General features: G+C 53.1%; 1 long non-coding RNA gene across 1 annotated transcript; it reads right to left on the reverse strand.

Annotated features, from left to right (window-relative positions):
• Positions 1-5,967: 5,967 nt before the first annotated feature.
• On the reverse strand, positions 5,968-6,778 carry LOC144727430 (uncharacterized). Its single transcript, XR_013587381.1, has 2 exons — positions 6,414-6,778; positions 5,968-6,120 (listed from the first exon to the last, which is right to left on the reverse strand). It is a non-coding gene; the product is annotated as an uncharacterized LOC144727430 (long non-coding RNA).
• Between the last annotated feature and the right edge of the window lie 6,197 nt (positions 6,779-12,975).

Below are 12,975 nucleotides of genomic sequence, written 5' to 3' on the forward strand. Positions count from 1 at the left end.
TCAGCCAGGCTCAATGGGGAGGTCTGAACCGTGTACCCAACGCAGCCATTGCAGCTGCATGAGCCACAGTCCTAAACCTCGCCCATTTCCCCTCGGCATCATGGAGGAGTGGGGGACGATGCCAACCCCCCAGCTGCAAGCGACGATGACATTCTCAAATCCACCACGTAGATTCAAACCCACCGCTTCGTCGGACGGGGACAGCTTTCCACTCACGGGCAGGGATGAGGCTGCGAAAACAAGAGGGGGTAAATGTGTTAGGGAAAGGCGTCTATTGTTTCGCGTCTATTGTTTCGCGTTTATTGTCTGGCATCGAACTTTTGCCGTGGGCTCTTCTTGCACTCAATAAAATGACGACTCACAAAGGGAGCTGTGGATAATGGCGCGGAGGGAGTGCACTTACCAACGATAACATCTGGCCAAGCGCGGAGCTCAGCATGCGCAAGGCTTTTTGAATGCGCCTTGACTCGGGGATTATTGTCCCACTCGATGTTTTCCCGAACGCTGCTAAGGAACATGGCTTGGTGTGGGATGCTGCCCATTGGCGTAAGGCACTGCCACACGAGTACAACGCACGCCTGTTTTATAATGATCATATATCGTTGTACCCTATATACCTTAATAATAATAAGAATAAAAAAACCCAAGTGCAGGTTTATTGGAACGGGGCACACAAGTCTGGCGCCCGTGCATCGATGCTGGCCGGGTGCCAAACTCAATCCCTGCACGCAGAGCGTTCCAGACTCTTCCAGCCGAAATGAAGCACAGCCTCGTACACTGAAAACAATGTCACTAGCGTGAAGTATGGTGAAAAGAAAATAATCCCGACGACCGGAACGGCGTGGTGACCCAGTAAACATGCAACGTTGGCCCCAACGTTAGCCCAACGTTAGCCCAACGTTCCATGTTTACTGGAGTATCGCTGTCTGCGTTAAACTGGATCCTACATGCATTTCCATCCGTATATAAATACACAAATGCATGTGTATGCATTGTACGTGTGGACAGGAATATTATGGAGAGGCATAAACACACAAAACGCATCGTGCATATATGTATAGTATTACGACGTGATACACACACACACCTCTGATCCTATGCGTGCATTCACATGTGAAACACATCCGGTGAAAGATACGGAACCCTCGATTGCTTATAGGAGACTGTTGGGGCTGGTGGGCAAGATACAACGCCCGGTTGCCTTGCTCTGCCCAGCGCTTGCGACGCACCACAAAGAGGTGCTCGTTGTTATTGCCGAGTCGACCTAGGGGAGGCGCAAGCCCCTTTTCAGACACCACTCGCCACTGATGTTATCCGTGACCGGGAATAGCACCCAGGGGTCAATGGGGGATCGTAGCCCAAGGCGCTAACGCGTACTCAACAACAGCCGCTCTAACACAGAGACACACATTTGCGCACTGGAGATTACAATACTCGAGTGTTCTAGATTTGAAGCTTTCGTGACTGCAAGGATTCATACTCTTAGTTCTTTCGGTAAAGTCACCATGTAGGTAAAAAAGTGAAATTAATTTTTATTAATTTTAATTTCATTTTTTACCTACGTGGCTTTACCGAAAGAACTAATAGTATAATACACGACGGGTTCGTTGTGTCCACGTTAACGAGCATTGCCTATCTCAGAGGTCGGCAACCCAACGTAACGAGAGGAGCCATTTTTTTAAATAGAATTCGGTACAAAAAACAACAAAAAACCCTCAATATTTCACTGCACTGTGTGGTGAATGCGGGACGGTGCTGCTCCTTAACAGACACTCGTCACGAAGCAGCAGTCCTTAAAGAGCCCCTTGGCCTGTCTCTCTCGCACACACCCTGTGACCATGCTCATGCGGAATCCCCCCAACCTCGTCCGATCTGAGCAGCTAAGCAGGAGCTTGAGCCCCGATGAGGCTTGGAAGGGGTGACCACCAATGCACAAATAGGTTGCCATAGGCGGCTTCGGGGTTCGACGTGGTTGGCGGTACTGCAACCACCACCCCCCCCCCGCCCCCCCATTGTTGTACTGCGCTTCTATGCGTCCACATCAAACGCTCACCGCCTTTCCAAACCCGCGCTGTCCAGGGTGCTGAAATAGGGTCAAGATAATTCCCGACGACCCGCACAGCCGTGCGGACGAAAATCCTCATCCAGCAGTGGATTGACACAATGGCTGTACACGTACATGTCCACATGTCTCACACACACACACACACGTCATTGAAGTGCCTACATCACCCATAGCACAGTACGAACACCCTGTCAATGCATACTCACCGGTGGAAGATAACGCGACCGTCGCTATGAACACGGCGATGAGAGCCATGATTACTGCCATCAGCCGGGAAGACCGCCTCGATGGCGATGTTGATGATGGCGTTACGACGGCGGGTGGTGTGTCTGTGTGCGTGCGCGCGCTGCGGTGATGGTGGCGCCCGCGGAAGCTCCGGATGTGAGCCGGGAGCCCTGAAGATGAGGAGGCGGGAGGGAGCCACGGCTTTTTAAGCGCGCGCGTGAGCGGATGTGCGCATGCGCGATCCCAGAGCCCTTGAGCACCATCATCAGCATCATCATCAGCATCATTCAGTGTGACTGGGCGTGAGCGCTGTGAGATATCGTCGTCGTTATCAGCATCATCAGCAGCGGCATCATCATCAGCATCATCATCAGCATCATTGAGTGTGACTGTGGGCGTGAGCGCTGTTAGATATCGTCGTTATCAGCATCATCATCAGCATCATCAGCATCATCATCATCAGCATCATTCAGTGTGACTGTGGGCGTGAGCGCTGTTAGATATCGTCGTCGTTGTTAGCATCATCATTGTGTGTGACTGCGTGGGCGAATCCAGAGCCCATCAGCATCATCAGCACGGTCCTGTTTGACTGTGGGGGTGAACGCTGCTACATATCATCATCATCGGTATCAACATAAGCAGTCGAACTATGTGTGACAGTACGATGTTCCACATACCATCAGCATCGGCGTCGTCATCATCAGCAGCAGCAGCATCATTATCATGTGTGACTGGAGGCGTGAGCGGTCCCCTATTCCATCATCATCAGCAGGAGGATCGTGTGTGTCTGCGCGTGTGTGCGCTGCCATATAATATCATCAGCGGGATGATGCATGCTCGATTCACGGCCAACACCAGTGAACCGGTCCTGGGCCTCCCCTCGGTCGACTCAGCCTCAAATGAGAACCTGGTGTGGTGTGTAAGCATCGCCACTAAGGAGACAAAGGCGGCCGGACTTCGTGCTGGTCACCCATCCCCTCGCTCACAAAATTGTGTTTAGGCTATACGGGAGATCTGTCTTTGTGGCCCCATATTTCGTTATCATCATGTGTGGGTGTGAGTTTACGTTTTACCACATCCCATCAGCAGCATCGTACGTGGCAACACCATCATGTGATACTATGCGCCCTAAAATATCATCATCATCAGAAGCATGATCATCAATTCGCGTGTTCGCATGTGCGTGTGTATGTGTCTGTATGTGTGTGTGTGTGGGAGCGGTGGTGTAGTGGTTAGCGCGCTGCGCTCCAAACCCGGCCACCCGAGTTCGATTCCCGCTCATGGCCAATACCGGCGACGATTATTTTAACGCATCCTGGGCCTCCCCTAGGTCGACTCAGCCTCAAATGAGTACCTGGTGCGGTGTGTAAACATCGCCACTGGGGAGACAAAGGCGGTCGGGCCTTCATAGGTGCTCGCGAACAGCGCTTGCCCCAACAGTCTGTTATGCTATATAGGGCAAGTGTCTGTATGTTTGTGTGTGTGTGTGCTAGCAACACTCCCCCTTCGAGAGCCGTGTCTTGCTTAATAGGTGCTCGCTAACAGCACTTAGCCCACCTAATAAAGGCTACGTAGGGTAGGGGTGGGAGCGGTGGCGCAGTGGTTAGCGTACTAGGCTACGAATCTGGCTAAGTGTGCTTCCCGGAGGACAGGGCCAGCCAACAATCCGTGGCTCGTGATATGTGAACCGGCCTTTGGCGTCGCCTATGGCGTCGCCTAGATCGACTCGGCCTTAAATAGGCGCAGTACCTGGTGCATTTTTTTTGAGAACGTCAAAGCTGGGGAGACGAAGGCGTGGCGCCGATGAGATCACCAGCCCTCTCACCAAGCGGCTCCCGAGAGGCGCTCGCTCAGCTGACGGTACTTTCCGCAACAATGCAGGAGATGAAGGGGAAGTGGAGGGAGCCGACGTTTGCGTTGTAGTTGGTTCGTGCGAGCGGTGCGCGTCTGGAAGTCACGGCGGGGCTCAGAACCCGTTCAGAATTCAGATCTCACTCGACCCCCGACGCCCGCTGTATATTCGGAGTTTGCATGTTTACTCTGGCCCGTGGTGGCGTGGATTTTTTTTTACCCTGTGCTAGATGAACAACCTCCCCACGCCGTGCGGTCACATGGTTTGGTTTAGTGGTGTTACCGATGGTGGCGATAGTGGGAGTGGTGGCGGAGCGGTTAGCGCTACGCTGCGCTATGAACCCGGCTCACGGCCAACATCAGTGGAGGTTATCTGGACCGGTCCTGGGCCTCCCCTTCAGTCGATTCAGTCTCAGTGGAGTACCTAGTGCGATGTACAACAACATCGCCACTGGGGAGACAAAGGCGGTCGGGCGTGGTGGTTGCCACCCACCCCTTCGTGTGCCGTGCCGGCGTTCATAGGTGCTACTCGCTAACAGCATTTGCCCCAACAGTCTGTGAAGGCTATACGGGAGATCTTTGTCTTTGTTGGTGATTTAGAGATGGTGGTTGTTGTGACGTGGTAGTACAATAATGATGAAGTTGATTCTGATGGTGAAGGTATTGGTGCTGTTGGTAGTGGTTGTAATAACAGTGATGTGATAATGGTGGTCAGTCGACCCGTGGCACCTGGGTCTGCTCCGTGACCTGCCAGCGGGCGTTCGACACTTCACGTGGCCTCAAGGTGCACATGGCCTGGCACAAGCGTCGTGGTGACGTCACCGCCACTTAGTGGCGAATGGCGGTTGTTGTTGTTGGTGGCCCTTTGTTTGGGCAGAGACAAAGTGACAGAAACCATCATCATCAGCATCATCTCTCTTTATTAGATTGCATTCATACACGCAGCCTACCGTTGTAGGCAGCAGAGGGCAGTGTAGTAATAGCCATTGTACTGACCAGCGTGGTGGACAAAAAAGCCCCATCACCTGTACGGCGTGGGCAGGACCACGTGACTCACTTAACCCCCCCCCCCCCGTTACTCTTCACTCCAAACGCCCCCTCCCTTCACCCCCCTAGTAGCCCCACTCACTGACCCCCCCCCCCACCACCCCCAGTAGCCCCCCTATTGACCCCCTCCCTTCACCCCCCTAGTAGCCCCACTCACTGACCCCCCCCCCCCACCACCCCCCAGGAACCCCCCTATTGACCCCCTCCCTTCACCCGCTAGTAGCCCCACTCACTGACCCCCCCCCACCACCCCCCAGTAGCCTCACTCACTGACCCCCCTCCTCTCCCCTTGTCCCCATCCCGACAGTGACCCCCTCCACACACCCCTAGTCCCACCCCCTCGTGACTTCCCTCCCCACCTCCCACCCCACCCAACCCCACCTCCCCCCCCACCTCCCCCCCACCTCCCCCCCCACCCCACCTCCCCCCCCCACCTCCCCCCCACCTCCCCCCCCACCTCCCCCCCCACCTCCCACCCCACCCCACCTCCCCCCCCCCCACCTCCCACCCCACCCCCACCTCCCCCCCCCCACCTCCCCCCCCACCCCACCTCCCCCCCACCTCCCCCCTCACCTCCCCCCCCCACCTCCCCCCCCCACCTCCCCCCCCCCACCCCACCTCCCCCCCACCTCCCCCCCCACCTCCCACCCCACCCCACCTCCCCCCCCCCACCTCCCACCCCACCCCACCTCCCCCCCCCACCTCCCCCCCCACCCCACCTCCCCCCCACCTCCCCCCCCACCTCCCACCCCACCTCCCCCCCACCTCCCCCACCGCCCTCTCCCTTCAGGCCCCCTGCCCCTCCCGGGTCTCCGGGGCTTCTGTGACCGTGGCGGTGCGGGCCGTGCGCCCGTGAGCGCGGCTGTACTCGGCGTAGGAGAGGAGGCCGTCTCCGTCAGAGTCGTCCTCCTGCAGGACCTCGTCCACCATCCCTGTGGGCCGCGAGGGGGCGACACGCCATCAACTCGGTTTAGATACGGACGGTCCTCGAATTACGAACACACTTCGTTCCTGAGACCCGTTCGTAAGTCGAACCGTTCGTAAGTCCGTTCGTAAGTCGGTTCTGTAAGTCGGCACACTTTAAGGACTGCTGCTTCGCGACAGTTATTTATCAAGGACCAGCTCCGTCTCGTATTGACGCCACGCAGTAACGAATCCGATAAAAATATCTCTTCTTCTGATTATCGTTATTTTGGTTGCCGAGCCCTGCAATGGGAGAGCTCACGCTCGTAGACGGCGAGTCGCTCCTCTGGACCCACGGCGCCCAGCGATTCCTGCAGGGTGTCCGCCAGCGCCGACAGCATCTCGAGGCCGTCCAGGAACGAGTTGCCGTCAAAGTCGGTGCATCCTGCGGCACAGTTCAGGCGTCCGTTCGGGGACACAAAACAAGGGCAGGAAGCGCCGCATTCCCTGCAGAAATCTTTTTGGCAACACAAATGTGAAACGGTAAATCTGCGTTCCGGATGTGTGTTGTTAAAGGGGACTATTGGCAAATTGGCCTCCACTAGAGATATACTGGATAGAGCGCTCCCCCCAGCCCACCGTAGTCCAATAGGGTATTTGGCCTACTCTTCCACGCTGGCCACACTTTACCCCCACCACGGCGACATTCCCACCCGACTGCTCTGGTCAATTAATTTATACTGCTGGGTGGACAGAGGCGGCAGGGGTCGGTGGTTGTGGGGAGTAACGATTTAAGAAACTTGCCACCGTGTTTCAACTGCTGCGCCGGGAGAGACGGTGATACATTTCCCATTGGATACTTTCCGGAAGACCTAACAGGGAATGGGCCTGACGACGACACAATCATAAGAAGAGAAAGAAAGTGCACACTACCTGAGCGTATTGGCACAAGACAGAGAGGAAAGTGGAAAGAAATTACGAAATGTGCAGTGGACACCGACGGGACTATCTGCCCATGAATCGTGATGGTGATGATGATGAAAAATATTGTGATGGGCAATGATGAATGATGATGATCGTGATGGTGAAAACTATTGTGATGGTCACAATGAAAAATATTGTGATGGAATGATGAATGATGATGACCGTGATGGTGACGATGAGAAATATAGTGATGATCGTGATGATGATGATCGTGAGGATGATCGTGATGGTGATGATGAAAAATATTGTAATGGTAATGATGAATGATGATGACCGTGATGGTGACGATGAAAAATATAGTGTTGATCGTGATGATGATGATCGTGATGATGATCGTGATGGTGATGATGAAATTTTTTTTTCTGGGGACCTCCCAACTCCCTGGACCTCCCTTAACCGCCACAAATCTCGTGGTGTCAAAAAAAAAAGCCACTTAAAAAACCCAGCGCCACTCACGTGAAATAATAAAACTCTGTTCCGCCTCGCTCATCTTGGACACGTCCACCTCCCCCACGTGTCCCTTCAGCTCCTCCTCCAGGTGACTACAAAACGACGGACGCAGGTGTCGCGCGCACATCGAACGGCACGTGGCACCTTCGTTACCCCTCTCGTCCCAACACCCAGCGCCGCCGTCACATACGTACGCATGAATGCTGAATTTCTTTCGCACCGTACGTAGCCGATCGTGCCACTCGGTAGGTGCGGGGGGGGGGGAAGGACAACAAACTAAACGCACAAACACACGCAAGAAACACTGTTCTAAAATAAATGAGTTTTTAATCTGTCACGAGGAAAGATCAGATGAGAGATTCACGCCGCTATGTTTATGCCTTCACGGAAACCACGGCAGGGGTCGGATTGATTTTCGCCCGCTTTCAGTTCTCCGAATCAGCCTCTCCCTTGTCTTCTCAGATCAGCTGGCCGGAAATCAAAATAACAATGACACTTTTTTTCTTGAAATCAGTAAAAAACAAAAACAACTTTAATATTTCGAGAGCCGCAATGCATACCGTGAATACCAAACTGTCCTTAATGAGCCGAATTCCTCCCCGGATCCGCAGGTTGCAGACCTCCCGTCTTAGATTTTCTCTCCCCATGACCCATGCCGTGTGTTTTTTTCTGTGATGCATAACATCGCCTCGAGTATCCAAGTACAACGGGGCTCTATAAGTGCAATTTATCATCATCACATCATTATTGTTGTAAGTGGGGGCGGTCGCAATTTCTCGTTCGATATTTTTTTCTCCGGAACGCTGCTATGCTGGCTTGGGAGTCGGGGTTATCGGCGTAACGCACTACCCACTACAGTACAAGGTGCACCTCATCAATTAGCGCGAGTAGGTGAGTGGGTGAGCAGATGTGCCAAACACCGCCAAGGGATGCATCTTGACGTCTTGGTGGACGCGACGCGGCACAAACCGTGCCATCATCGGGCTTCAACTGCCCTTCGTGTCGCGCCGGTGCAGTTGCACCGCCTGCACACCCGATGGCCACATCTCACACGCGCTCTTGGCACGATCACAAACTGCCCGTTGACGAGCAAACCACGTGACCTGACTCCCCCAAGATGTTCACAAGACGCTGCTGCTCGCGGTTCACTTACTTGCGGTCGGTGATCGCGGTCTTGTTGTGGAATATGTTGCCGATCAGGAAGCCTTCCCCCCCGCCGGGGGGCACAGGAACGTGATCGTCTCCCCGACACGCGGCCAGCACCACGGCCATCCCCAGGAGGCCCACCAACCCCATGGCCGGCATCGTCCACCTTGAGTAAAGATCCAGTCAAGTTGGGTGCTCAACCCGGTGATTGAAGAGTCTACACCGATGGCTTTGGTAGCCGGTCTCTGGGGCGCAAGCCTCGGGACTTTTGAGTCTCGATCCGCGCCCCACCTGTGGTCTTTCCCACGGTAGCGGGCAGCCAACCAGCTGAACACACAGCGCGAATTTCCCATTTGTTCAGGGAGAGACACAAAACACCTTGGCACGCTGTTGAGCGGCTGGGTGGCCCAGGTATGTACGAGTGTCGGATTGGTACCGCAGAGTTGCCGAGGCCCCGTCAGGGTTCTCGGCACCGGTGATTAAAACCGGAATCTCCAAGTTGGAGGGGCGATGATGGCCTCAGCCCGGCCACCAAACAAAAAAACAAACGCCGATCGCATTAAAATTGAACAAATTCATTGGTGATGCTGTTGCTGCGTTGGCATTGGTGCACTAGCACCAATTAAAACACAACTCCACACATTCGTCAATAATACTGCCTTAAAAACAAGAAAGTAATTGAACTCAGGCAATTAGATTCTACATTTATTTTGGATAAATTCCAGCTCTAAGAATGAAAGAAATATGGTGTTCAATGTCACACGACAAACATTACTCTTGGTGGCAAGGCGAATGATAAAGGGCTGTTCCCGACTGTTGAAACAGGTCACTCAAAGAGATCTCAGCTGTAGCTCTGTGATATTCACTTCCACGGGCTGTTCTCAAATAATACAGGGTCCCTATGGTGACACGATGCCAATAGCACAGTTGAGCTATTCAACTGGGGGAAATTGTTAAATATTTGTTTTTTATTTAAAGAAACCCAGATGATTTGTCGAGTCTTGCTGAATTAGCCCTTCTTGACTTGCCTGATTATCCCAGTTCACAGGGTATGATTGTTTATTTCAACAGGATAGCCTCACCGAGTCTCAAGACAGCTTTGCAGGAGGATTCTGGCCTGGTACGTTTGGCCGTGATAAAAGAGACAATGATTGTTCTCTTTCTCCCTGCTCTGAAGAGCCCCAGTCTATAATTCTACATTACGATGGACTGACAGATGGTTGAACATGTTTTATTTGAATTACTTTCGCGTTGATAAGGGTGTCATTCATAGTACGCTGTGTGTCAACCTGACAAGAATTTACCCACGAAATACATCAAGAGTTTTAACTAACTCTTTTAACGCTCAACTTTTGCTACAATTCAAAGCGTGTGCAGACTAAAGACATCTATAATCAGCACAGCTGTCATTGGCATTTGCCAAGTTATAATCAAATGACGAACACACAACATTCCTAATCACCACAACAGATCTGCGTAGCGTAGGCAGAGCGATGCTCTGAACAAACCCAGAGCACCAATTGGCCCAGTTTTGCACCATTCTTCCGCAAGTTCCACACACGCATCTCATTCCAGTCGGGTCTCTCTCGGCATCGCGTCGCGAGATACCCACGGTGCGCTTCCCCCCCATCCAGACCTGATCCCGCGGCGAGCGAAAGCCCCTGGCTCGTTCGAGAACAAAGATTCACGGCCGTGAAGGTAACGGCGCAGGCGACGGTGTTCTTGGCGGCGGAGACATCGGCACCTCCACTTCGGCACCTCCACTTGGGCTTGCACTCGGCACGGAAGTCGGGGGGACGCGGGAGCAGGGTGGTTGGGCGAGGTTTCGTCAGGGCCAGCTGGGGCCTGCGTCTGATTTGTAAGTTTGACAGCCGCTGATATAAAAAGTTGCTCTCCCGTGGCCGGAAGAAATAAAAACGCGCTTTCCGTCCAGAGCTATCCCGTGCCGCAGCACGCCTGACTCAATGACATATTTATGCGATCTAACCCAGAGCCAGAAAAAAAGAGAAATAGCGAGACACACACAAACTCTAAATATACAGGCATCAGGGTCGGGATCGAACCCACGACCTCCTGCATACCAGGTGAGGTAGTTAACATCTCGCCACTGTGGCACCCACTTCCAATAATCCAAAGTTATTTTTAAACATTCATTTCCGCAACATCAGCGGCAAAACCGTGACGGCCATCTCAAATAGCAACACAGCGCAATCCACAGGCACGCAGCGGAAGACCGGCAGAGGACAAGGCAAATAAAGAATCGCAAACATTGTTTGTTTAGAAGTTGTTACCTTTATCCATCATCGTGGAGTCTGTATCAGCATCATCATCATCATCATCACATGTACACACCTAAGACATGCATCGACATTAATCCGTGGGGAAACTGTGATTTGCATCCAGCAGTTGAGAGGCTTCTATCAGAACATGAAATGGGTACATGGCCAGTGACAAATCACCGGAGGCGAATCATCGCACGCAAACTCTCGCTACTTAAGTTATTGTAACATGGAGAAGGGGGGGGGGAAACGATTGTGTATCAAAGGAACGCAAATGTTTCTTGGCGGCTCAACAGAAGCTCAACAACACGCTGGAGTATTTGTTCGTAGTGGGGTTTTGTAGTAACGATGAACAATATGGGTCGTCGTAAGATTATCCGCATGCCTGTGATTAGGAGTAAACCGTTACAAAGGAGATATATACACAAAGAGCCTTGCTGTACAAGTTTCATAGCTACAAACTGAAAAAAAATTTTTTTTGAAATGTTGGAACTCATGATATGCATTCGCTATACCGAGAGTTAAATTGTACGAGTCGTAGTCATATTGATGGGGCGTTCGCAGACAACGTAGAGTTCAATCGGCAGTGCCTCGGTCATCAAATTTCCATCTCGAATTGCTTTAAAAAAATGGCATGGAGTCGAAAACTCCGCATGTTTACTGCGAGTGGAATTAACGTCTTGATTTGAACATTCCATTCAAGATTCTACAGCCAACGATCGACATGGGAATCCCGGTGCATCCTCCGGACGATCGATTCCACGACATTACTTGCACAAAACATTTTTGGCTGCGACTTCGGTTGAATTCACAGTCGTTTTGAAACGCTGTACCGCGGTTGTATTTTGTATTTTCCCTTCCAAGCGTTAACTTGGTTTGATTGTTTCTCGTCAATTCCAACGCGATAAGATTCACTCCGCCTCAACCCCCCCCGGAGCAACCTGTAACACCTGTTATGCATTGTGCTCACCGATCCGACGACGATGCAGGCTCAACCTGACGAGATCGGGCGATTGGTCACAGGGTGCAAGGTGGGCCCAGCAGAGGGCGGTGCAGCAAAATCCGTTATCGCGCTGCACTTCTGTGCTCCCGCGCCGACCCAGCGCGGGGACGTACGAGCAAATGGTCCCCAGAGGGACGCGCGGTGTGGCAGTGTGGCCACCGATTCAGCAGTTTGATTGACATCAACAGGGCTGCGCGTGCACGCGTGGAAACTTCACTCGGAATCGACACGGACTGATGAGGTGCGAGTGCAAGGTTGGAGGCTTCTGTCCCTCAGGAGCCTCCAGCCTTGCCCGCTGGGGCATCCCGGTCATCGCACCGACTAACTACAAGGAACATCATTATCATCATCGACCACTCACTGATCACGATGCAGCCAAGGGGCTCGTATTCGATCACGGTAAAATGGGCGGGCGAAAACGTTCAAGAGCCCCACAGCGGCATCCTCCAAAGGCCACGCTCGAGGTTGAAGACAATGGTTGTACATCTGTACACGTCAATCGCCCTTTGTCGATCCACTGCTGGATGGGGGTCTCCCCACGCTCGGCGGGTTACGTTGGGGTTAGTTTGATCACGCTTCGCCGCGCTCGTCAGTGTGGGCTGGTGAAGGCGATGTGCTTAGACGTGGGGGCACATAGGTACAGTACAACAATTAATTTTGCTCAACTGCCCTTCGCGGCCTGCGATGTGTCCCCGCGGCTTATGGCGCCGGTTTGACGCAAGGTGGTCGCCCATCCAGGTCCAAGCTACGCAGGCATCAATGGCCGCTTCGCTTACGAGATCCGACGATAAGCAGGTGCATTGCGAGCGCGGTGAGGTGTGTGTGGTCACTTGAACCTCATGACCCGCACGACGCGAGGAGGCTTTTATCTAGCAGTGGATTGACAAAGCGGGAGGCGTACGCACGCAGACGAGAGCTTTAGAGGCCAAGCCGGCTTGCTGGTGGTAATTGTACTCGCATTCGCAAGTCGCGATAAAAATTTATCCTGATGCTGGCATCAAGATAGGGAATGCTCCACTTTT

Source organism: Lampetra planeri, chromosome 25 (assembly GCF_965212315.1).
Source record: "Lampetra planeri chromosome 25, kcLamPlan1.2.h2, whole genome shotgun sequence".
Classification (NCBI taxonomy): Eukaryota; Metazoa; Chordata; class Hyperoartia; order Petromyzontiformes; family Petromyzontidae; genus Lampetra; species Lampetra planeri.